General features: G+C 37.9%; 1 long non-coding RNA gene across 2 annotated transcripts in view; it reads left to right on the top strand.

The window, feature by feature from the left end:
• The window catches only part of LOC123609842, a 75795-nt gene extending 53014 nt beyond the window's left edge, over positions 1-22781 (top strand). For both annotated transcript variants that reach the window (XR_006717990.1, XR_006717989.1), the window contains one exon: positions 22671-22781. This is a non-coding gene — a long non-coding RNA (uncharacterized LOC123609842). The remainder of the gene's footprint in view (positions 1-22670) is intronic.
• Positions 22782-23592: the final 811 nt, after the last annotated feature.

The raw sequence follows: 23592 nt of genomic DNA, 5'->3' as shown, positions 1-23592 counted from the left end.
AGGAATTAAGATTCACCTTGGAATCTTATGAAAGGGAGAAGTGAATTTCTGATAAGGGTTCTTGTTCATTCAACAGATAGATACCCACTTATTTATTTGGCTCCTAGAATTTGTCAGGCAGTATGCTAGACTGTCCATATATACAGATTGTTAAGATATGATCCTTCTCTTCAAGAAACACAAATCTCAGGGTGAAAAGTTTCATAAGCAAGTAATGGCAATGTCTGCCAGGGTGATGAGTCAGAAATGTGGAAGAACACACATGTGGGGATGATGCCTTCTGCTTACGTTGTTTCAGGTTAAGATTTCCCTAAAAACTTGCCATTTGAACTGGGCCTTGAAGGAAACATAGACTATGACTAGGTAGAGCATAAGAAAGGGTGTTTTAATCATAGAGAAGGATGTGAGCAAAGCTAGGAGATCTGAAGTCCGCAGGGGTGTAAAATATGGCAAATTCTGATGTGGCTGGGGTATAGGGGGTGGGTGTGCCAGGAGAAGGCTGGAATGTCACTCTAGGGCAAGGCTGTGAAAAGTTTGAATGGTGTTATTTATAGGGAGAAGGAACCTTCACAGGTTTCTGAGCTGGAGTGCATGATGGCATTTATTTTGGAAGATAATTGAATTTGGGAGAAGGATGACAACAAAATAGGAGAAATTGATGGCTAACACTTGCATGGTATTTACTTTGTGCTAGGAACATTCTAAGTGTTTCATACATATCAACTACTCAACACAATGCCAAGAAGTAGGTTCTATTATTAACTCCATTTTATAGATGAGGAAGCAATAAAAGTTCCATAGCAAGTACGTGATGGGATCAGGTTTGAGCTCATTGGTCTGACTGCAGAGTCCATACTGTTAAATGTTACAACAAATTGCCTCTTAAAGGTACAAAACCAAAGCAAATTCCAAGGTAGAGATCATGAAATTCACAAGTAGGACAATTAAAATGGGGATGGAACCCAAAACCACTTCAGGAAGTGTGGCAGAAAAGAGGGGAAAAAGATGAATCAGTTTCTTGAGTTGCCTTATCAATGGTGAAGATATTCACCAAAAAAGACATACCAGTTTACTCAAAAAAATAAGAAAAGCACAGCTTTTCAATAGCTTGTGATCTTTATGCTCTCAACAAGCATCTGACCAAATTGTGACATAGATACATACTACTATTTCAATGTATATGGACAACCTCAAATTCACAGAAATGTTGATACTACAGCTATTGGATTAAATTTAAATCTGTGATACACAATACACAAAAATTCAAATACAAAAGGGAGGTTCAGTTAATCAATCAACCATTTCATTGTTTGGTGTCATATTAACAAGAACATCTGGAAGACTGAATGAGTTTCACATTTCATATCGTTTCTTTGCCATTTTGTAGCTGCTACATTTAAGAAATGAGGCCAACCTCAGAGATATGTATGCAAAGAAGCCAGCAATAATAGCATCTGTGGCTGTTTCTGGATTGTAAAAACATTTTTAGCCCCTGGCATGTGCATGTAGATTGCAGAATTTTATGAAATAATAAAAATAATAATGCTTCATATTGATACAATGCTTTGCATAGTTTTCAACACTTTCCCAGAAAAAAAGACACAAAAATGAATATGCATTCCTAAATGATTAGTAATATAGCAGTATGACTGACTCTCTAATATTTCTTTATGTGTTTCTTGAATGTCTCTAATGTATTTGGAACTGAATAAAAGGGAGTTCAGTAAAGTCAAATAACACGTGTTTATTTCTTGTGTATTTTCAAGCCAGCTGGGGGAATGTTAAGGTATTTTATTTCCTACACGCTGACCTATTTAGAAGGTACCTTCCCTTTGTGGAGCTCTGTGCTTACATAGACAATGCCAAGAGGTAATTTCAAGTTCAGATTTGTTGCTAACATGCTTTCTACTTATTTAGTTTTGAAATTTGTTTATTCATCCAGTGTTTGTTCAGTGTAGAGCAGTATGGTGTTGGGGAGTTTTCATGTGATGCCACCGGAGGACAGAGATCCCTCCTGTTTGTTCACGATGGACCCTAGGGCACACAGATGGACAGAGGTGTGCTAAATGAATGACTCTGTGTGATGACAATATGATGAATATTGGGGATGCTTATCTAGATACCTATTTGGAGTATAAACTCATCACTCTTAGCCACAATATATTGTATGCGTAGATACATATAATAGAATATGATATAACTTAGGTGAAAGATGCCTTTGTTTCACATCAAATATTCAAGAAAGGATATACAAGTAAAATTTTCATCCTTATAATGTTTAAAGAATAGCATCTGATCATTGCATTTTTTGTATAATGATATCAGCAAGAGCCACCAGCTTTTTTTTTTCTTTTTCTTTATTTTTTATTTAAATTCAAGTTCGTTATCATAGAGTGCAGTCTTTGTTTCAGGAGCATAACCCAGTGATTCATCTCTTACATATGACACCCAGTGCTCATCCTGAAAAGTGCCCTCCTTAATGCCCGTCACCCATTTAACCCGTCCCCCTACCCACCTCCCCTCCAACAACCCTCAGTTTGTTCTCTGTATTTCAGAGTCTCTTGTGGTTTGCCTCCCTCTCTGTTTTTATCTTATTTTTTCTTCGCTTCCCCTACGTTCATCTGTTGTGTTTCTCAAATTCCACATACGAGTGAACTCACATAATATCTATCTTTCGCTGTCTTATTTCGCTTAGCATAATACCCCCAGCTTTTGAATGTCTGCCCTGCCATGCACTTTGCAAATAAAAGTGCTAAGCGTTTACATTTTTTAAATCAAATTCAATATCTATAGTACCCAAATGAGAGTGATAATTATTCTTGTGTTATAGATAAAGAATACAAAGCTTAAAGAAATTGAGTAACTTTCTGGAAGTCATACTATTGCAAGTATGGAAATCTACAAAAGAACACAGCCTTGAATGCAGCAGCCCCAAAGGCTGTCCTTTTTACTTTACTACAACAACCATGCCTGGGGGTTAACGCCATCTCAAGAGACCCAGCAAGATTTGAGGGATCAGGATTGAAAGAATTTTAAGGAACCAATCCTACTAATCAGAATATAGAAGCCATTTACAGGTTGCTCTGAATGAAGCTAAGCCCTCCCAAAACAGTGCAGTTGTGATTAGTATTTACTGAAGCTTACCTCCCCACATATCTGCACTTAGCCATTTACTCATTTACTCATTTAGTGAGCTAGGAGAGGGTAAATTATTTGCAAATACAATTGTATGCCAATGTATAAACAACAGTGAAAACAAGCCATATTTATGCCAATTGACTTAAATTCTATTTCTTTCAGTCCAACTCTACACATAACTATTAATTGAACATCTATAATGTGCAATTTTATTGTGCTTAACACTGCAGCAAGGCTTAGGAAACAAAAGAACCATGGTGGTTCCTCTTCTTAAGCTTGCTGGGGCAGAGTAGGCCAGCTGTTCCTTGCCTGTCCTTTTTTGCATATCCACAAGGCACATATCCACAGCTACCTTCTGGCATCTTTACTCAAAAAATTCTAAACCCAAATTGCAAACCATGGGATAGCTCTTTTAGTTTAAAACAATAACATAAGACTTAATGAGTGAAATCTCCATACAATGGTATGTTCAGGAGAAAATCAGAGAAGTAAACCAAGAGATTGCAAGAATGGAAATACACAAAAGAAAAAAAAATAATCTGAGAGTAAGAGCAGGATTGAAATATAATTGGGATTAGAAGTCACATGTGATTTGTGGAAATCTCACAGGGGAAAAACTTGAACTTATAAAATTCAAGTTCGAATTTGTTACTTAATTTTTTTAAATCAAATCTGTTTGTTTGTTTTTCATGAGATGCCATTTCTGTCAGACAGCAGAAAACTAAATTTGTTCACATTCAGGTAAACTTGGTTAAAGTAACGACTAATCTGGTTACACACTCAGTCAAATTAAGGTTTTCCTTGCTTCTCCGTATTGGATTGTGTTTAAGTTCCAGAAGGTTTATAGTAGCATCAACAGCATTAGTGAAGAGGAGGGTCTGCTCCTTGAGTGTTCTCTGCCTATCTTGGTCAATGCCACATGGTGTTTGTTGATGGTTTTTAGCATCTTCTCCCAATGCCAAAAGTTCCTGGATTCCAGATCCAAGTGCTCAGAAGTTTCCTCTTTCAAATTGCAAGACACACACTCCCAACCTTACGTACTTCCTCTTTGAGGCCTTAGGAACTGTCTTCCTTAAAACACTGTAGTGTGTCCATGGCTTTGCTGGCCTCCTTATAGGCTCACTTGTCTAGATGATTTAGTCAGCAGAAGCCATCTTACTGTTCTAGGGCCATGTTGGATGGAGCCTCCTTCATGAAGTCTTTCTAGGCTTTGGGAAGCCTCTCTAGGCTGCACTTTGGGAGGGGAGGCACATATCTTCTCTGTTCTGGGATACCAGCAAACTTATCTGGCTTTCCTGTAGTTTCCATACCCTAGGCTCAGCTCTTTTCAGGGGCTGAGGGGCAGGGCCCTCCTTCTCAGAGAACCATAAAGAGTTAGTTCACTTTCTTTCTTCTTCTTTTCTGAAAATTCCCCTCACTAGCCCAGAAATCTTTTCCTTTTAAGAGGTTGGAAAAACAGAGGGGGAAACTATCCTTTCAGCCTCTGTTTATGGGTCTTTCAGGATTTTGGCTCTTTATGTTTAAACTCAAGCTTTTGGTACTTAAACACCTTATTATTAAAAAAAAAAAAAAAGGTTGATACTTGCAAATCAAAAATTCCATGGCTTTCAAGCTACCTTTTTTTTTGCTCCGAGTTCCAAAATCTATTTATAAACTCAACTTACTCTTAGGTTCTCAGCTCTATCTTTTCACTTTCTATCTATCTTTTCACTTAGGAAACAAGTGCCAAGTGATTCAATGGGTAAAAGGGTTGGTTTTCACAGAATTTTATTTCTCCACATTTGAGTCCACGCTAAATATTTTTATCCCTGTAAAGATTATGCTCTTCCCCCATTCTAAGCATTATTCCCTTAAGAAAATGGGGTTTCCCCATTTTCTGTCCCGTATCTGCTTCTTCAGATGTGTACTCCCACATATAAGGAAGTACATGGATGTGATATCATCTTCTTCCCTTGGTACGAAAACATTATGTGGGAAACCAGTTCTGGGTGAAGTTCTTACCTCAAGTATAAGCACTTTTTACTGAAGAATCTCCTTTAATTTGATATTTTTCCCAAGTGACTCAGATGTGAAGGTAGGGAGAGCTTTCCCTAAAGAGGGAAAGAGGAGCAGAACAGCAGCCTTTTTAGAAAGGTGGCAAGCACATGGTTCTCCTGGCCTTCTAACACAATTCCTTACTCTGTGCAGTCATGGCCCTGGCTTTGAGCCCCAGTTGTTGGTTTCAGGTTGGAAATGAGACCCAGTTAGCCTTGGCTATTGTGGAACAATTTGCCCTATACATCCCTCTCTGGTTTCCTGAAATCTCATAAACCTACTAAGATCTGTATCATGATTCACAATATTCCTACAGGAAAACAAAAAGAGAACTTGCCTTTTAAAAACTCTTAGCAGCTCGTTGTCAACATTTCTCTGACAAACGTAGGCTTTGCTTAATGCTTATGGAATAAAGTAGGGCTGCTGGAATTGTTCAGTCCTTTCCAGGGGGTGACTTAATTCTTTCACCATTTCAGAATATTTTGAATGCTCGGTTAAATTCAGGTTTCTCATAGCCTACACCATTCTATCCAACTCCCAAAGTAGAAGAGAAAAGTTTATGCTCTGTCAGAGCATCAAGGGAGAAGGACTTTCATGAGAGGAGAGGGGTCTCCTCCACGGTGCAGGTATTTGTGCCTGCTGGCTTCCATGGAGAGTTTCCATCTCCTTTGACCTGTGGTCATTGATAGCCATCCAAGCTGCATCTGAGAGATGATGGACAAATTCTCATACTCCATGTCTTATATATTGCAACCAGAAGGCCCTTTTGATATTCCCAATATCACTTCATACCATTGCACCTCTTGGCAATTCAAGGACATTTAATTCTACTCTTCTCTTTTCTTTCTCCCATATCCCCCAACTCTTTTTGTGTGTGTGGTGATGGCTAGATAGATGATAGATAGATAGATAGATAGATAGATAGATAGATAGATAGATAGAGATATAATGAAATTTGCCATTTTAACAATTTTTAGGGTACAATTTAGTGGCATTAATTCAAACAGTTGTGCAACATCACACCAAGTATAAGTATTGCATCAAGTATAAGCACTTTTTACTGAGGAATCTTCTTTGATTTAATAGGAACTCTGTAGCCATCAAGTAGGAACTCCCCATTACCTTCTTCCTGTAGTCCCTGGCAATCTCCAATCTACTTTCTGACTCTATGCCTTTGACTATTCTTGATATTTCATGTGAAGAGAATCAAATAATACTTGTCTTTGTGTCTTTGACTTATTTCACTTAGCATAATGTTTTTAAGGTTCATCCACGTTGTAGCATGTGTCAGGACTTCATTAGTTTTTGTGCCTGAATACTATCCTGTTGTTTTCTTTTCTTTTCTTTTTTTTTCTTTGATGTAATCATTAAAAACTTCTTTAATGTTTTTATTTATTTTTGAGACAGAGAGAGAGCATGAGCAGGGGAGGGGCAGAGAGAGAGGGAGACACAGAATCTGAAGCAGGCTCCAGGCTCTGAGCTGACAGCACAGAGCCTGACACGGGGCTTGAACTCACAAACCATAAGATCATGACCTGAGCCGAAGTCAGATGCTTAACCGATTGAGCCACCCAGGCACCCCTATCCAATTGTTTTCTATATACCACATTTTGTTTATCTGTTCATCTGTTGCTGGAAATTTTGGTTGTTTCCACCTTCTAGCTGTTGTGAAGAAAGCTACAATGAACATTGGTGTGTAAATATTTGTTCAAATCCCTGTTTTCAGTTTTCTGGGGACACACCGAAGAGTGAAATTGCTGCGTCTTGTGTGTTGCTTTCTGAGGACCTTCCAGTTTTCCACAGTAGCTACACCACTTTACATTCCTACCAGCAGTTTATGAAAATGTCAGTATCTCTGCATCCTACCTGACACTTATTGTTTTGGTTTGAGTTTTTAAAAAATTATGGTAGCCATTTCAGTAGATGTGAAGTCACATTTCTTTGTGGTTTTAATTTGCATTTCCCTAATGACTAAGGATGTTGAACATCTTTTCCATGTGTCTTTTTTAGAGAAATGCTGACTCAAGTCCTTTGTCCAATTTTTAACAGCTTTTATTGGAGAGAGGTTATGTTTTAGCAGTTTAAAAAATATATTCTGGATATTAAATCTTTACCAGACATATGACTGGAAACTGTTCTCTCCCATTTGTGGGTTGCCTCTTCACTTTCTTGATAATGTCCTTTGATGCACAAAGGGTTTTTGTTTTTGTTTTGTTTTGTTTTGATGAGGTTAAATTCTTTTTTCTTTTGTTTGCTTATGCTTTTGGTGCCATATCTAAGAATACTTTCCCAAATCCATCATCATAAGATTTACCCCTATGTTGTCTTCTAAGAATTTTGTGATTTTAGCTCTTATATTTAGTGTTTGATTCACTGTGAGTTAACTCAATCGACCAGAGATGTCTGGGTTTATTTCTGAACCCTTTATTCTATTCCACGGTCTATATGCCTGTCCTTATGCCCTGTCCTCCCAGTTTTATCTCATTTTGAACAGAGGAATTACTCTTAAGTTTTTCTACTTTGTTTTCAACTCTATTATTTACATATAGATTTTTGCCTTACTTAGGTTTTTGTCCCCAGATTTTCAAAGCCAAACATTTATAATTCAGTAATCTTTTTTTTTTCTCTCTGTCACTCTCTCTCTCAAAAAAAAAAAAAAAAAAAAAGAGAGAAAGAAAAAAAAAAAGATAAAATCTTGCCTTTCAAATTACATATCCCTTGTCTTTGAAGACTATGGTCTCCACTAGGATTGTTTTAAAATCTATCAAGAGTCTAATTTAATTTTTAAAATGTCTTTGGGTTCAATATTCTCTGAATTCTCTAATGTCCTTCTTTCTTCATGGCAAAGGGATGTCCTGTGAGGCAATGGAGGCAATTTCAATTTCGAGGATAGAAGAGACCACTAGAGACTGCCTGGAGGTTGGGGGGAAATCTCAGTAATTACAGTGGATTTTGTCCTGCCGCATTGTCATTTGTATTGCTTTGGTGAAAGACCATAGGAACCAAAAGAGATAATCTCCTTAGAACAGAATGAGAGTTTCCAAAGAAGAATGAGAACAAGGAGGGAGAAAGAAAACCAGTAAAAGAGGAAAGGAAAATAGAGTATATGATTCATGGCTAGATGTTTTCTAGGACGCCCCACGAGCAACAGTGTCAAAGGTTTTAATATGAACAAAGAATTTAGTATCACATGATGTGAAGTTTAATAGAGAGGATTTTACAAGAGCACTATGGTCAAGAAACTAGTAATGAGGGAAAGCACTCCCATCTGATTGAGCCACTTGGGCAGAGTTTACATTCCAATAAGGCTATGATAGTCTAACACTGTTACATCTGCTTTCTATAGATCCCAAGCTTGCTTGTTATTCTATAAAATACCAGTGGATTAATTAGCACCTCTGTCTCAAGGACATGGTTTGAGGTCTTATGAAAGTCTCAAAGTGGAAACTGTTGAATTTTCTCACAGCATTTGTGATACTTTTAAATGATAAGTCTGGATCCAGAGTAACACTTACTTTGCATTTTTAAAGAAAGAAGGCTAAATAGCAATTAATGAAACAGTGAAAAATAAGATTTTTGATATCAATGAAAGGTATTTGCCTGGTCATCGGCAGTTACCATTCTAACATCTGAGACTGCTGTGTTATCCACCCACATCGTCTTCTCCACCCCTATGAGTCTCTGTAGGTGGTGCCTCAGAGAATATCAATGCTAAGATACTCCCACCTACTTGTGGAGAGTTTGACTCATTCTTTGGCTGGTCACCACTTGGAGAAAAAGAAGCTGCTATAAATCTTAGATGTTTAGGCATATGGGGGGAAGGAAAGAGAAAGGGAATTTAAGGAGAAAAATGAAAAATAAAATACTCATTTTCATGAAGAACACTTTCCATTTTTTCCTGAATTTTCATAGAAAATACATAGTCTAGAGCAGAGGTTGTTCCCACGAGTTGATAGACTTCATAAATATTAATAGATAAGCGTCAGGAGTGCCCAGACTAAAGCAATAGCATAAAAATAGCTTTTTGCTTATGTGAATTTTGCTGGGTATGTAGATTTTTTTTTCTTACGTTTTCATGTGTTTCTGATTCAGAAGGCTAAGAACTGCTCTAGAGCAAGGGTGGGAATTAGGTTTTATCTTAACCACCAAAATTAATGTTTAAATAGTTTAATAGAGGGAGTCTAAGTTTCAACAGAAAAGACTGATAGGCAATATCTGTCAAGTATGGGTATGGTGAAAGAAGTGGGTTGCTATTTCTAACAAAGTGAGTTTTGCTAGAAGACTCTGCAAGTCCTTTGTTCTTAACAGGATTATTTGAGAAACATTACTTAGAATACAGGGAGAATGCAAAACAAAAGTCATGATCAGCTTAGTCTGTGACTGGTTTGTAAATTTGTTTCTAAAATACTTGATCATGGATTTAGGTTTTTTGTTTCCTTTTCTTGATGTATTTTTTTGTATTGGAATCATTTGTACTTCTTGAGCAATATTTAAGACATGAATAAATGTAGCATCAAGTCATGAAATATTCCATGGCAGCAAATTTAGTTGCCGAATGCATGAACACAGCTCGTGATTAATTTAAAAGCAACTGTGAGCATGCATTAAAGACGAAAATTTCGCCCTTTGTGTCTATGATTGTGAGGGAACAAAATGATAAAATCTGAAACTCTATTTCTAGTAGATTCATAATAGAAATGAAAGAAGCTCTACATTGAAAATGTAATGAAAATGAAAATGAAGAAGCTCTTAATATTGCCTAAATCACTGTCTGTTAATCATTTAAGTCTTCTGGGAAGTGTATACACATCCTCTTTTGTTCACTGGGGACTCTTGACTTTCTTGATGTCAGGCAGTAACCTAGACCTTGAGGAGGAGAAACCTTCTTGTCCTCATTCTCTTCTTCTAAGGGAAAGGGGAAAGTCGAGAGTGGACAAACATAGACACAGCTTACCTTTATTACATCTTTCATTCATAAGGGTTATTGCAAATGGTGTAATACTACAAGGAATCTTCATTCTTCCCACTCCCCACTGACAAAAGTGAGCACCCAGGACAGGCCCCAGAAGAGAAAATCCAAGCTTTTTATGGGAGGTTTCAGTTGTCCAGCAAATACTTACTTATCCTAAACTGGGGGCAAGACATTGGGCTTGGTGGTGTGGACACAGATATGAGCCAGTCATAAGTCCAGTCTTCAAGGCTTTTCCAATCCAGTAGGAGACCTCAAATGTGTTTATAAACCACTTTAATAGGAGGTAGAATGCCAAGTGGCCATAACAGAGTGCAGGTGAACTATTATGTAAGTTCTGAAGGAGGTGACTTCAAGTATATTCTGCTGCCAGCCAGTCCTCCCAGTTTGCTTGCTGGCTTCATGCCATCAAGCCCATGCGTGTGTGGTGATGGGGCAACGACTCTTCTGGTTGGTAATCTGCTCTCTGCCCAGATGCCCGAGTTGCCAGAAAATATCACCACTCACCTTCTGAGCCTTGGAGGAGAAAACTAAACTCAGCATGCTTTGGGGTATTGTAGGCATTTTACATAATTTGGGAATTTTTTTTTAATACAGAGACTCTTGAGTTTGTCTTCATGGCAGGACATTTTAATGAATCATTGTCTTATAAAGCATCATGTTAATTTTATTTTTAGTGGATCCAGGAACTGACTTGCTGTTTCAATACATTAGCCTCTTCTAAGCGTAAGTCAAGGGATTAAAAAACAAAAAACATAAAAAAAAGTGGTATTGTGGTAAGCACTTGCCTGCAAAATGTATTTAAAGCTTTTGGAAATGTCATATCTCTGATGTAGTCAAACTCTACTAATTGGAGGATGGGAAGGGAAAATGAGAGAAGTTCCAAATAATTGATACATACCTTAATATAAAAATGTTTCTCCTAGAATATGGAAATTATTGCCTGGGATGGTTGATCATAATTTTTAATAGGAGTCTTACAACATAATGTTCGAAAACATAGTTCTTAAACTTATAACAATCACTAAACTTAGAAATCTAAAACCAAAGCCCACTGAAGGAACTCTACTTTTCTTGAGGCTTTGAGAGGCTCATACAAAGATGAAAGTGCTTACTGTGTACCTGGGGGTGAGCCAAAAACCATCGCTTTTGAGTTCTAGGGCACTAAGAGAAAACCAGAAAACCAGAAAACTTGGAGAGTATCCTCCCCACCTTCACACAGTCCTTTGTACCATTCTCCTCCTTGTCCTTCCTTTGGAGGCTAACTCCACCCCTAGACTGACAGTTTTCCTGTAGCTATCATTTGAAGCAATGCAAGAAGACCAGTTTGTAAAGTGAGCAGAGGTTGCTGAGTCTAACTCCTGTTCATCATGACCTTTACATTGTACATTTATGTTGGAAAACTGTTAAAATGAACAGAATCAACAGTCTGCAGACAATACAGTATAATTTGGCTTGGTTATCTTCGACCTTCTTTGTATGTCACATTTCATTATTTGGCTTCTTTGGTAAGCAGAATCTATTCAACCATTCATGCGTGTACATGGCAAGGAATATGTTTGCAGGGTGTTTGACAGCTCAGGGAAAGTAATAAAGCAATGTTGTCAAACAGCTGCACTAAAGGCCTACGAAGTACTAAGCAAACCATCGATAAGTGAGAACATTGCTCTAAAATATATAATCAAAACATTTTTGACATGAAAGCACTAAAACCTTGAATTCCTAGAATTCTTAGGGCTCAATCACTTGGAATCCTAAAAATTTATTTAACAACGAAACTTCTGGAGACAAAAGGGACAAGACATTGATGACTCAGATTTGGATCCTCATTCTGTTATTTATAGGCTCTCTGACGTTGGACAAGTCACGAATCTCTTTTTACTTTCCTACCCTGAAAAATGTCACTGACAGTACTGCCCTACCTAGCTTTCGGGGTTGCCACAAGGGTCAAAGAAGATAATGGAAGGGCTTTGCATGCTCTGATCCGCTGTGCAACTAGTATTTTTTTTGAGTGGGTCTTCTGCACAGGGGACAGGGCTCAATAAATGCTTAAAAAATACATGCATTATGATCCTTACACACTTGAAGCTTTGAGACCATTAAAAATCATGTTGATGTCAATAATCATCATGATAAATTAGAAAGCTAGTTTAATATTATTAGGGGACAAAAAAACAATAAGGGCAAAAAGAACCATAATGTAGTTCGGTTTCTCCAAACATCTGTAATCAGATCGTAGATGAGAATGTCATGCTGACAGGCAGATATGGGATTAAAAAACTATCTCAATGACTGAGCAATGTTTCAACCTAAATCCAAAAGCCTCTAGTTATATATAATAATTTATTTTCTTGTGCTTAAAAAAAAAGACAATTTGACCTACTGGTCAACACATTTTTTAAGCACCAAGCCATGTGTATACATTATTCCACTGGCCCTTTTCCTAGATGGGTGCCAAGGTCAAGGTTTTAGGAGGTCATTGGGGAAAGGCAGAAATAACTTAGTCTGGATTCAGACTAAGTTTTGGAGCTGAACCTATGGATGATTAAACAAGGGAGTCCTGACTGCTTCATTTCTCTAGTAGTTAGTTATTTTCTGATGAAAAAAATTCAAAAATATTAGGAAGCTTGCATTTTCAGGAAAGAACTGTTATATGTTTATGAGTATTCTTTCCGTTGCCACAGGTTGTTCTCAAATAAGATAATTTTTTTCTGGAAACAATAGAAATGCCAATTCAAATATCGATTGTGATTTTTTTTTAAAAAAATTAAAATCTTATCGATATCAGCATTTACCCTCTAATTGATGATAATATTCAGACATACATATCCCTTTTGAAAAAGTCCCTAGATTGTTGAATCACTATATTCTACACCTGAAACTAATACCATACTGTATGTTAATTATGCTGGAATTAAAAAGAAAAAAAAAATAGAAGCTTCTTAAAACCTCAAAAAAAAATGTTTCCCAATTTCATCCACCCAGTGCTAACTTTGCCACAATTTCCAATGAATGTGAATTTATTGTTTAACACTCAGCAGGACCTCAGGCAGAATTCCACACTTACTAAAGAGTTAATCATCGCAGCCCCCTCTGTCTGCCTCACCTCAGACGTTCCTCTGAGATTCAGTAGACGTTCTGCTACCATTTTCAAAGTCCTGATAGAATTGTAAACCATGAAAGTCCAGGTGTGTATTCATTAGCACTCTCTCTGGGAAAATAAATGCAATATGATCTGATTCTATTTCACGGATACAACTTTGAACTTGTGCAGGTTTATTCCAATTCTGAGTTGTTTTATTGCAGTAAAATCACTCCTGAGTTTTCGCTGACAATTCAAAGCCACGGCTATTTTTCTCAAGAGGTTCACGGCGATCCCCTCCCTCCTCAAATCGTGCTCTGCTGGCCTGGGTGGTTGCAAATGGCACCTCTCTACAGGGACTCCTCGGTTTACTGCTCTAGCAATCAGGACTCTCTTTGCTGGTAATTCTAATAATCAACTCTTCCTTATATTCCAAACGACACGGCACATAAACACCTTTCATGGCCAGTTTTAGGTAAATCACAAAAATCAAGCCCCAGGGACTCACTCAGATGGCGAGTAGTGAGCAGGCAGTAAAATGGAAAAATACGAAGAGAACCTTAAGAGATTGAATCTGAAAGGGTCAGAGGCCCCATGCCAAATCAAACTCATGTTGAGAAGGTTTGTTCCTGTTGTTCTTAGGTCCCAATTTGTCTCTTTCTCTGCCCTGTGCCTTGTAGGTTTGTCTCGTTTTATCTCCGATCTTTCTTTTCTCTTACCTTCCTAAGTTGCTTCTCTGAGGCTTCCATATGGCCTCATTTTGTGGACAGGGGAACGATTTCATCAGCTGATTTTCTTATGGTGACAAAAATCTGGTTCTAATTTTTAAACTGTGATCATTTGTATTTGACGCGACCAGGGGTAACCATAAGGTAGAGGGTTTTCTCTTTGGCGAGTGGAAGCTCTGAGCTGAGTTCTGGTCCAAAGTTCCATGAGGCACTCGGTGCCTTTTGCTATAAAGAGGGACTAGAAATAATCCACGAGGTCATTGGGAGGATTAACCATCCTAATGTATGTGAAAGCGCATTGCCTACTATGAAGTGCTAAATCTTATTATATTTAACAGCGGAAGGGAGGCAGGCTTAGTGGTTACAGGTAGCCTTTGCCCACACGGTTCCCCTAGGTTTTATTATTTCCATGAGAAAACACATAAAGGCAATGCTGGAAACATATTTTAAATAGGACGGAACATAGCGGTTCAAATGGAACATTTCCCTGAGATGTGTCCCTGGGGCAGGTCGGTTCTGTTGTTAAGAGAACATTGCCTGTGCTGGTTTCTCCTGTCACAGCCGGTCAAGATACAGAAAACGACTTTACAGTTTATCTCCCATCGATCTGGTTTTCTGAATAAGCTTGTTCAGTTCCCAGTTACAGACATTTACTTTAGAAGCTTCGGGGCAACCAGAGTTTGTGCAGTGCGTATGCCCTGTTTCTTTCTTCTTGGATTTATACCTGACTGTTAGTGACACAGTGTTCCTTCACCAGGTGTGTGCTGGGCTTACTGACGGCTCCAATAATGGAGGCAGAAGGCCAGCCCTGGGAGCACTTGACCTGCTTTGACTTAGCTCTGGTGTCAGTGTTTACCTGCCTGCCAACGGCACCTCAAGTAATAATGTTGTCTTTGAATCTGCTGCTGTTCCCTTTAATTTTTTAAAAACAGCTGTATAAATTAAGACATTTTCTTTCTTAGGTAAGCAAGTTTCTAATGTCTACACAGTATCATTTTAGTCCAGGGTGTAGAGAGGATTTATAGCTAGTTATTAAACACACTCACGGTATTCTACCTACTGACGCACATCCGTTATAGTCAGGGGCAAAGCTTTTTGAAGAGTTGATATATTGAACTATACTTTTATTTATTTTTTAGGCACTGGGTTCCCTCAGATGTCTTTGTGACTAACGTTTTTAAATAGTGCTTTTAGGGGCGCCTGGGTGGCCCAGTCGGTTAAGCGTCTGACTCAGCTCAGGTCACGATCTCTAGGTCCATGAGTTCGAGCCCCGCGTCGGGCTCTGGGCTGATGGCTCAGAGCCTGGAGCCTGTTTCCGATTCTGTGTCTCCCTATCTCTCTGCCCCTCCTCTGTTCATGCTCTGTCTCTCTCTGTCTCAAAAATAAATAAATGTTAAAAAAAAATAAATAGTGCTTTTAGTAGTATTTCTGGAACTCGATTCCCTGGGTTGGAATGGCAGCTACATTTCTTACTAGCTTTTTGACCTTGCATAAATTACCTATTCTTTCTGTATTTCAATAGTCTTATATGCAAAAAGGTGGATAAAAGTAATATCAAACTTGTGTTTGGGGGAGAGATTAACTAAAAAATCCTTATAAAGTACATACCAGAGTGCATGGTATATAGTAAAAAATCATTTAGTTTGATTATTACAATTATTTAAGAAAACCCAAGGTGTAGAATATAGTGAGCACACTATTAAAGTAGGTAGCAGGTGCCCTTACTTGGATCTCAAAACTTTTGGAAAGCTAAACGTTTGCACTTTTATGGGGAGGTGGGTCTATAGATTTGGGATGCCCAAAGTGTGTTCCCGCTACCATTAATTAAAACTGTATTGAAAACTTTTAAGTGTTTGGTGGGCAGGGGAATCTTGAGGAAATTTATGATTTGTATTTGGTTTGTGAAATTAGTAAATTAACTTATCTAGTAAAACATGGATTTGGGGCTGCTATGTGCCTCGTCAGGCATCTTGGCTCAAAGAATATAAGATCTGCCCTTCTTGAAAATGTCTTGCTCATCTTTGACATGCACACTTTTCTGACTTCTTCTCTTCTTTCCTGGAATTCTTTCTTTGCTGTATTTTTGTTAGCCCACCAGGTGGTCTCAGTTCTAAACATTGACTACTGAGGATGAGCTCGTGATTCCCACATTTACATCCCCCCCTTATCTTTTTTTAAAGACAGATTCTTTTTTTTTTTTACAGCGGTTTTATATTCACAGCAAAACTTTTAGTTTTGAAGGTACAGAGATTTCCCATATACCCCCTGCCCCCACATATGCATCACCTCCCTCATTTTCAATATCCCCCACCAGAGTGCTACATATGTTACGACTGATGAACCTACCCTGAATCATTATAATCACCCCAAATCTGTAGTTCACATTAGGAGTCACTCTTGGTGTTGTACTTCCTATTGGTTTGGGCCAATGTATAATGAGGTATCTGTCCATCATTAGAGTAGCATACGGAGTATTTTCACTGCTCTAAAAGTTCTCTGTGTTCCATCTATGCATTCCTCCTTCCTCTCCAATCCCTGGCAACCACTGATTTTTTTTTTCCAATTTTCATAGCTTTGCCTTTTCTAGACTGTCATATAGTTGGAATCATACAGTATGTAGCCTTTTCAAATTGTCGTCTTTCACTTAGTAATATGCATTTAAGGTCCCTCCATGTCTATTCATGGCTTGATAACTCATTTCTTTTTGGTGCTGAATAATATTCCACTCTCTGGATGTACCACAGTTTATGTATCCATTCACCTACTAAAGGGCATCTCGATTGCTTTAAAAGTTTGGCAATTATGAGTATCTATGCTAAAACCGTGTGCCGGTTTTTGTGCAGACCTAAAGTTCGAACTCCTTTGGGTAAATGTCAAGGAACACAAGTGCTTGATTGTATAAGAGTATCTTTAGCTTTGTAAGAAATCATCAGACTCTTTTCCCAAGTGTTTATACTATTTTGCATTTTCTCATAATCTTCAGAAACCTCCCCATGTGATATTATATTCTCTATTTACTTATGGGGCTTGGGATTGTTTCTTCCTGCATCTGGAATGGAGGTGCGGTGACAACAGAGGTTTCCTGTTTGCCTCTGCACACTACCTGGGATAGCCTGTGTGCCATATGAGTGAACTCTCAGTAAATGTTTTCTTAGTGAATAATTCCTTTACCCAGGGCTTTGCAGTGTGGAGTCAGATACTATGCCATCACCATTTCTATGTGTGCTCCTCTCTCCCTGGCTACTACTTCTTAATCTGGAGCTGTCATCTCTAACGTCCTCTAGTTTGCTCTGAGAAGGAGACCATACGTGCAGTGGGTGCAGTGAAGCAGTGGCTTTCTGGAGACTTTTTGGACCTGTGGGTGGGTCAGAGACTGGGTCTGTGTAATCGTGTTAGGAAGCCGTGCTTACTCAGAAGGTTTCATCCTCTGATTTACGAAATCATTTGCACTCAGAAATGAAGTCTCCACGCTGGGCCATCTGGTCTCGGTGCCGGGTTGTGAAGTACACACTTCCAGATGGATGCTCTTCGCATGGATGCCGGCCCTGAGAGCACACGCGGGGAGGGTTCAGGGGAAGGGAGTTCAGGGGACTTTGATGGATTTCTTTCATACGCAGAACCTTTCTGTCCTCTGGGCAGCTCTTCCATTTTGATTTTTGTTTTGTTTTCTTTTTGTCTTTCCATCATTTTTCTCTTTCTGAATGCTTGTAAGTAATTTGTATAGGGAATTTCATCAAGTACAACCTTCCATTCCAAGTTTTATTTCCTCAAGTTTTCCTGGCTCATGGAAAAGACAGACTTTCAGGGGACAGGAAGTGAGAAATGAACATTTGGGGGAAAAGTTAACAGTGAACCTCCTACGACAAAATCTTCATTTCCTCTGATTTTAATCTTCTACTTTATATAAAAATAGTTCTCAGATATCACGTCCCTATGGTGATATTAATTACTAACATTTACATATATTTATTATGCGCTAGTCACTGCTAAGTGTTTACGTGTATTATCTAGGTTAATTCTTCCAACAATCTCATGAGACAGGTTTTATTATTATTTCCATCCTAGAGTTGGGGAAACTACAGAGACACTGAACGATTTAGTGACTTCTCTCATCTAGCCAGTAAGTGGATTTTCTGGGACCTGAGCTCAGTTGGCCTGATTCTACACCTGTGTTCCCAACGACTAAGCTGTGCCATGATTTCTGTAGAACCAACTAATGTCCTTATGGATTTTAAGTGAAATGTTGGTGTCTTATGAACTCTTCTGATTCTCTCAAATGTAAGAACATATTTTATGCAAAACTCGTTGAAAAGCCTTTGAGAAAAGCTACCCCACTTCCTTTGAAATTAAGACAAAATTCTTTAACCCAGTATTTGAAGCATTGCCCCCTAAAACACCATTTTGCCTTCCTCATTATTTTTTTCCTGTCGAGTTTTCTCTTTTATTTAAAAAAAAAATAACTGAAGAGTTCTTAAAAGTGCAATGCATGAGAAACCTAACTGAAAAATTCCACATTTTAATTAACTGATCATATTTTCTAGATGTGTTAGGAGTTGTGATGAGCAAAACAGCAACTATTTTTGAAGATATAGTTGATGTAAAATACTCTTGATGTGGAAGCTATTCAATGTATCATTTCTAAGAGAGAATTTATATTCACTTCATTTAATGCTGCTATTAATGTAACAATTTATCAAGCACCTGTTCTGTGATGATCATTTTGCTTAGAATTCTAGGGATATTAAATAATCTATGACATGGTCCAAGATATTAAGAGGCCTAAAGTCTTAGACAGAAATGCTTATAAAAATTATAAAGTGCAAATCTGTAATTGAAAATTACAATGCAATAAAACTGTAGAAATATGAAACAAAGATGTTTATATTCTCAAATTTTTTCTAGAAAGGATTTGAAATACCTAGAATCCAATCTGCTATTTTTTACCTCTCCTCCTATATATGCCGTTCATTCATTCATTCATTCATTCATTTGCTTGGTCATTCATTCATTCAATATTTACTGAACAAATATATGTAGAAGGTGACCATAATTCTATTTTTAATAGAAGTATAGTTGAAATACAATGTCATATTGGTTTCAGGTGTACTACATAGTGATTTAATAATTATATACATGATACAATACTTTCCATGATAAATGTACTTCCCGTCTGTCACCATACAAAGTTACTACAATATTAAGGGCTATATTCCCTATGTTGTACTTTTCCTCTCTGTAGCTTATTTATTTTATAACTGGAAGTTTGTACCTCTTAATCCCCTTCACCTATTTTGCGCATCCCTGCACTTCCCTCCCCTTTGGCATCCACCAATTAGTTCTCTGAATTTGTTTCCGTTTATCTTGTTGCTGTTGTTGTTTGTTATTTGTTTATTTTGTTTTTTAGGTTCCCCATATAATTGAAATTATATGGCATTTGTCTCTCTCTCTCTGATTTATTTCACTTAGTGTATTACTCTCTGGGTCCATCCATGTTGTCACAGATAGGGTTTCATTTTTTATGGCTCAGCAATATTCCATTGCATGTGTGTATATGTGTGTGTGTATCACATCTTCTCTACCTATTCATCTATCAATGGACATTTAGGTTGCTTCCCTATCTTGGCTATTTATAAATCGTGCTGCAATAAACAGGGGTGCATATATCTTTTTGAATTAGTGTTTTTTTTTGTTTTTGTTTTGTCTTTCTTTCTTTTTGTTAAATACCCAGAAGTGGAATTATTGGTATTTCTATTTTTAATTTTTTGAGGAATCTCTATGATGCTTTCCATAGTGGCTGTACCAATTTACATTTCCACCAACAGTGCATGAGGGTTATCCTTTCTCCACATCCTCGCTAACAGTTGTTATTTCTTGTCTTTTTGATTCTAGCCATTCTGACAGGTGTAAGGTGATATCTCATTGTGGTTTGGATTTGCACTTCCCTGATGATGAGTGGCATTGAGCATCTTTTCATGTGTCGGTTGGCCATCTGTATGTCTTCTTTGGAAAAATGTCTGTTCAGGTCCTCCACCCATTTTTTAATTGGATTGTTTGTTTTTTGGGGGGAGTGTTGAGTTGTATGAGTTTACATATTTTGGATATTAACTTTGTATTTGACACATAATTTTCAAATGTCTTCTCCCATTTACATTGCCTTTTCACTTTGTTGATGGTTTCCTTTGCTGTGCAAAAAAGCTTTTTAGTTTGATGTAGTCCTGATTATTTATTTTTGCTTTTGTTTCCCTTGCCTGAGGAGACCTATCCAGAAAAATGTTGCTAAGGCTGATGTCCAAGAGATAACTGCCCATATATAGGAGTTTCATGGCTTTAGGTTTTACATTTAGGTCTTTAATCTATTTTGAATTTTTATTTTTGTGTATGCTTTTGACCATAAATTCATATAGTCAATCCTGAGGTTCTGTAGAATGGGGCATGGCAGCTGTTCTTTTTAAAAAATATTTATTTTACTTAACAGCCATTCTGACAGATAATAAAGATCATTAAATATCACAAAAGATTGTGGCTTCTGCTTCTCAACATATTTTTAGGCTGGTATTATAAAATTTTTTAAATCAAACCATATACATTTAGAAAGGATCTCTTATTTTAGAATTGAAGCCAGGTCTTGGGAATTTAAAAAACTCAGATACTCTTCCCGGAGTGAAATAAGGGGGCGGAGGGACAATCCACAGTGGATTACGATGCAATGATGAGAGTTAAAAATAGAAGTAAGCAGCACGTACTTTGGGAGATGAAGGAACACAGCAAAAACAGCTTGGGAGAGGTCAGGAAAGGCTTCTGGGAAGATAGAACCTTAAAGGGGCAGAGAAGTAGGGATAGAGAGGATAGGGGGTTGAGACAAAGTGTGGTGTATTTAGGTTGAGATTCATTGTAATGGAGGAGAGGGAGGCAGGCAGAGAGAGGGGAGAGAGAGTTTGAATGTTTTAAGAAGACTGTTACAGAAAATTATTGCTTTAGATTGAGTTCCTCATTTGAACCACAAGAAAAGAAAATTACTTGAGTTCCTATTTTCTTGGTTCCCCACCCAATGGTATCTAACTGGAATTCTAGACGTGGAGGAGAAAAGTGACTCCACTCCTTACTATACCCTAGGATGCCCTAAGGTTTTATGGCTTCAATCTCTGAGGAGCTCCAGGAAAGAAAGCCCATGGATGACTAAGCTGAATGAAGGGAATTGTTGAACCCAGCTCTTTGGTATAAAGTTTTTGAATTAAAATTACTTTTCCTTTTGATTTTGTTCTTACTTCCTCTAGTATTTATAGATTTGAGGATATTGCTTTTTTGAGTTGCCCTCTCTCTCTTGCTTTTCCATCCTTCCTCTCTTCCTTCTTATTACTTTGAAGGATTCCTCAAATAATTGGCCAATTAGGACTTTCTCCCCCTGCGTGGGCCTAGAGCTTTTGTTCAAGGCTTTAAGCCTTAGTGTCCCATCCTATACTGCCGTGCCCCTTCACATCCTCTGCATTAGATTTTAAGCAAAATGTTCACAGTCAGAATCAAAGTCATGGTCTCAGTTATGGTAAAAATGAAGTAAAAATTGGTCCCAGAGAGATGGTATTTAGACTGATTTGAGAAAGGACTCTTTTTTTCAAAGTGACTGATTTTCCAGAGTAAATTTCTATAGTCATTTCCAGGCCTTTACAGTGACGGAAGCTTTTCTTCCCATTCCTTCTTCTTCTTCTTCTTCTTTTTTTTTCTTCTTGTTCTTTCTATAAAGGTTAATGCCTTTGAATGTCCTCCAAACAATATGCTTTGTGTCTTTTATACATTTTTGCAGTTCTGGCTCACTTCTTACGTTGCTGGGTAGGGAGTTGATTGGCACCTCTCATAAATGATAAGTAACTCCCTTTGAGAGCAGGTAACATGGAACTTCTGCCCTTTGACTTTGCCAGCATGCTTTCTGCCAGTCAGGACGTAGTCTTCCATGGAGAAACCCTCTTTGTTTCAAAGATTTCCTGGCATGGATTGGGAATAAGCAGGGCTGGGTTCACAGAGGTGGGCCCACAATGGACATTTGTTTCTCACAGTTCTTCATCCGGGCCAGGAAAGGCAACTCTTGCGACCTCCTGTCAGTTCGTAGCCCACTGCCACAGAGAAAAAAGATTCACTCCTTTGAGAGACATTCATTTCTTCGTCTAAGCCCTGAAAATGAATTCTGTGCAGCATACAACATTATCTGGGGAACTGGAAGCCATTGATTCAAAAGCAAAATTAGGTTACAGATACTAACTTTCACCCCCTCGAGAGATGGTTGATGTGGTCATCGCAGGAAGACGTTCAATTCAATTGAATCGGGCCCAAATCCAGAACAACCATGGCTTATTTTTATGACTGCAGTGTGTGGATCAGACCACATATTCCCCTGACATCATTCCTGGGCCTATGCTTTGACTAACCACCCCTTCCCCACCCCCGCCCAAAGCCGCCTTTCTCAGTTGAATAACCACTGTTGGAGGGGTGAGTACAAAATCTTTTCCTCTTAATGATAGAGAAATAAACAGGATTGTCACATCATTTATTGGTATGTTATTATCATATCGGTATGCAAAGGGTGAGTTCTATGGGCCACAAGACTGACCCATCAAAATTTTCATGCTCCTGGGCTTGACTACTCTGTGTTTATGGGCCCAAGGCAGGGAGATGATGGCTTGCCTTGATATAAAATGAAATCCCCATCCCTTTGTTTTTATCTTGACAGCTTCTGGTGCCACCGTTGCTTTTTGGTAAATCTCATTATGTGGTCTGAGCATCTAAATGAAAGATCCTTTTCTGCCAGCATACTGAATAAACACTACTCCTGCTTCTGGAATCCTTATGAGCGCCTCTGTGCATCAAACAGCTGCATCAGCTTTATCGGAAATGAGTTTGTTCCTGGGCTGGTATTTCTCAGTGAAGGGCATGTTTAGCATGGCAAGGCTAACTAGGAAATCATTTTGATAAGCAATACAAAAATCTTCCTGACGGCACATCTTCCCAAGGTCTTTTTCCTTTCTAAAGCAAATGTTAGATCATGATTTTCCAAATATGTACAGTAGTGAATTATATGCTTTTTACTGTTTGAGATTTCATGCTGCACAATTGTTCTGCCATTTTTGGGATCAAACTGCATTTTCCCTTTTCAACTGCAATTTCTTTCCAGTCATCAGGAGTTCCACATAAAAATTAAAATGGGAATCAAGGCTCTTGCTGTTAAGTAATTCTTTTGTGACCCTACCTGATACTTAGATATAGAGTAAATATCTAAATGAAAGGCTATATTCAAACAGTTCAGTGACATTAATAATGCCACTATTTTAAGTTATTAACACATAAAAATTTCATAATATGTTTTTCTTTAATGCATTGGTTTAAAAATATTGAAATGATAGCCTAAGGGTAAATGATCGTGATTTTATATATAACAACTAAGAGCTGTATATTTTTGTTCCTATGATTTAAAAGAACATATACATCAAAAGTCTATTACTTTCACATTTATAACTTACTACACTTGTGAGATTCCAGCTGGCATTTATAAGCAGCAAGGATCTTGTACTTAAAAGCACTGAATCATTTTTATTCACAAAAGAACCCTATTAAAGGGTGTAGTAAGATGTTGAAAATTAAAAAAATGCTCAGGC

Source organism: Leopardus geoffroyi, chromosome B2 (assembly GCF_018350155.1).
Source record: "Leopardus geoffroyi isolate Oge1 chromosome B2, O.geoffroyi_Oge1_pat1.0, whole genome shotgun sequence".
NCBI lineage: Eukaryota > Metazoa > Chordata > Mammalia > Carnivora > Felidae > Leopardus > Leopardus geoffroyi.
The sequence above is the reverse complement of the archived record's forward strand: the minus strand, read 5'-3'. Positions and strand labels throughout refer to the sequence as shown.